Source organism: Gossypium hirsutum, chromosome A01, assembly GCF_007990345.1.
Source record: "Gossypium hirsutum isolate 1008001.06 chromosome A01, Gossypium_hirsutum_v2.1, whole genome shotgun sequence".
Classification (NCBI taxonomy): Eukaryota; Viridiplantae; Streptophyta; class Magnoliopsida; order Malvales; family Malvaceae; genus Gossypium; species Gossypium hirsutum.
Window position 1 is genome coordinate 9068728 of NC_053424.1, and position 3159 is coordinate 9071886.

General features: G+C 38.1%; 1 non-coding gene across 1 annotated transcript; it reads right to left on the reverse strand.

The window, feature by feature from the left end:
- Nucleotides 1-1336: 1336 nt before the first annotated feature.
- On the reverse strand, nucleotides 1337-1443 carry LOC121206427 (small nucleolar RNA R71). The gene has a single exon (XR_005901482.1). It is a non-coding gene; the product is annotated as a small nucleolar RNA R71 (small nucleolar RNA).
- Nucleotides 1444-3159: the final 1716 nt, after the last annotated feature.

Here is a 3159-nt window from a genome sequence, read left to right on the forward strand (position 1 = left end):
TCAAGTTAAGCTCTTATTCAGAGGAGGAATAGACCCTGTCTAAAAGTAAATTTGTCATAGTTAAGCGGAGTTGATTGCGCGCCTAAAGATAGGGTGACAAGATTTTGCCGAATTAGGGTGAAACCTAATAAGGGAATCCATAGATCGAGTTAATTCAATTCTAGGGTGTTAATTAGAAAGAGATTTCAATTATTCAACCTAGGGTTAGACGTTATTAGTCTCGAGAGAGATAATAATATAACTTAGGGATTTCTACGAATTAAGTCAAATGAATAAATCGTCTGATTCAGAGTCAAATAACAAGTGAAGTCTAGGTGAATTTATCCTTAGGTATTGTCTCAATCAATTAAATTTTCCCAAAAGTATTTTCCCAAGTTTTTCTTTCTGTGCGTTCTTAGTTAGTAATTGGTTTAAACAACTAAACCTCTTAAATTTTAGGCTAGATAATAAAAAGGAAGTAAATACCAGTACTCTTAGTTCCTTTGGGTTTGACAATCCAGTCTTGCTGAACTATACTACTATTCAATAGGTACACTTGCCTTAAATCGTGATAATAAGTTAGTCTCAAGAACGTTTCATTTATAAATATTTAAAACCTGTTACGAATATCACGCATCAAGTTTTTGATGCCGTTGCTGGGGAACTAGGATATTAGGAAAACTCGATTTTTATTACTTTAGTCACTTTACTTTTATTACAATTTAAATTTTTATTTTCTTTTCTAATTTTTCTCTTATTTCCTTCTGACAGGTTTTTCTAGTTTATGACCAAAAGAAACCCGTTAGGACCACTACTTTTTGAGGGTGAGATCGACCGCGCAGTTCACAAAAACCAAAGAGAAATAAGGCGAAGCCTAAGATACACAAAGGACGAGCAAGAGGACGATACTTCAACCACAACCGAGGAGATGGCTGAAAACCAAGAAAATTCGCTACCTCCTGCGATTGCTGTTAATCAGAATCCTGCTCCGCGCACTATGTATGATTATGCTAAACCTTCTTTAACAGGAACTAAATCGAGCATAGTTTGACTGGCTGAAGCCGCAAGTACTTTTGAACTGAAACCTAACACAATTCAAATGATATAATAGTTTGTTCAGTTTGATGGTTTGCAGGACGAGGATTCCAGCGCTCACTTGGCAAACTTTTTGCAACTATATGATACATTTAAAATTAATGGCATTTCTAATGACGTCATTCGTCTTCGGTTATTCTCTTTTTCATTGAGAAACAAAGCTAAACAGTGGTGGAACTCGTTGCCACGGGGGTCAATCACTACTTGGGAACAAATGACCAAAAAGTTTTTATTAAAATATTTTCCGCCCGCTAAAATGGCTAAATTACTTAATGATATTTCTTCGTTTGTGCAGATGGATTTAGAAACACTCTACGATGCATGGGAGAGATACAATGACCTCTTGAGAAGATGCCCTCACCATGGGTTACCGCTTAGGCTACAGGTTCAAACTTTTCATAATAGCCTGAATCCTTCGACTCGACAAATGGTTGATGCAGCTGCTGGTGGAACCATCAATAATAAGACACTTGAAGATGCCTGTGAATTTATAGAGGAGATGTCAATGAATAACTATCAGTGGCAAGTAATGAGGACAAAGCTAACGAAAACAAGCAGTAGTTATAACATCGATACGGTCACATGCTCTTTAATCAGGTAGAACTCTTGAATAAGAAAATTGATGGTTTCCTTAGTTCTTCACAGGTTCATCCAGTAATGCAATGTGAAACAAGTGGAGGTGGATGAAGTAATTCAAAATACCCACCTTATGGCCACAATATGGAGAACGAACAGTTAAATTACATGGGTAACATTCCTCGATCTCAAAACAATCCCTACAGCAATACTTACAATGCAGGTTGGAGGAACCACCGTAATTTTCCATGGGGAGGCCAAGGGAATCAGAGACCACCACTTCCAAGCTTCCAACAACCACCCTACCAACAAGAGAAAAAACTGAACCCTGAGGAGATGCTAACAAAATTCATCTTAGTGTTAGAAACTCGTTTTCAGAATATCGAGACCGCACTCAAAAATCAACAAGCATCAATCCAGGGGCTCAAAACTCAGATTGGATAGCTCGCCAAGTTGATTTACGAACGACCACAAAGTAGCCTGCCAAGCAACACTGAATCTAACCCAAGGGAGCAACTCAACGCGATTGTCATTCAAGATGAGGAAGGGCTAGTTGCAGAGCCAAGGCCAGTGGTAAGCATAGGTAAGGATGAGGTAGGCCACAATGAGCCAAAGCCGGTGATTACAGAATATAAACTTCGCGTGCCATACCCTAATGCAGCAAGGAAAGACCGTTCAGACGAATAATTTGATAAATTCCTTAAACTTCTAAAGAAACTACATATTAACTTACCGTTTATTGAAGCCCTTTCGCAGATGCCAAACGCAGTCAAGTTTTTAAAGGAGCTTTTAGTAAATAAACGGAAGTTAGATGAAGTATCGCATGTGGAGCTGAACGCGGTCTGCTCAACCATTCTATAGAATAAGCTACCTAACAAACTAAAAGATCCAAGGAGTTTTACAATTCCTTGTTTAATTGGTAGTTTAGATTTTAATAATGCGTTGGCTGATTTAGGGGCTAGTATCAATGTTATGCCTTACAAATTATTTAAGCAATTAGGTCTAGGGAAACCCAAACAAACTAGGATGAGCATTCAATTAGCAGATAAAACCATCAAATTTCCTAGGGGTATTATTGAAGATGTACTCGTTAAAATCGACAAATTTATATTCCCAGTTGATTTCGTTGTTCTAGACATAGAGGGGGATAGCAACGTCCCCTTAATTTTAGGAAGGCCCTTTTTAGCAACCGCCAGAACAATTATTGACGTTTGCACAGGTGAACTCACACTTCCTGTGGAAGATGAAACAATCACCCTTCAAGCCCGTAATTCGAATAACACATCAAAAATCGAAGGTGATTGTACAAATAATTTGGCTAAAACTAACCATATAGTGCAACATTCTCTACAGAAAACAGGTTCGATGAACATACATAAGCTAAGCAACAAGAAAGAACCTATCTATGAAGAACGAAGGTTGCAAATCGAGGAGCTAGATGAATGGCAGGCACATAAACCAAGAAAACACGATAAACCAAAACCACGCCATGAGGAGCTTAATTTATCC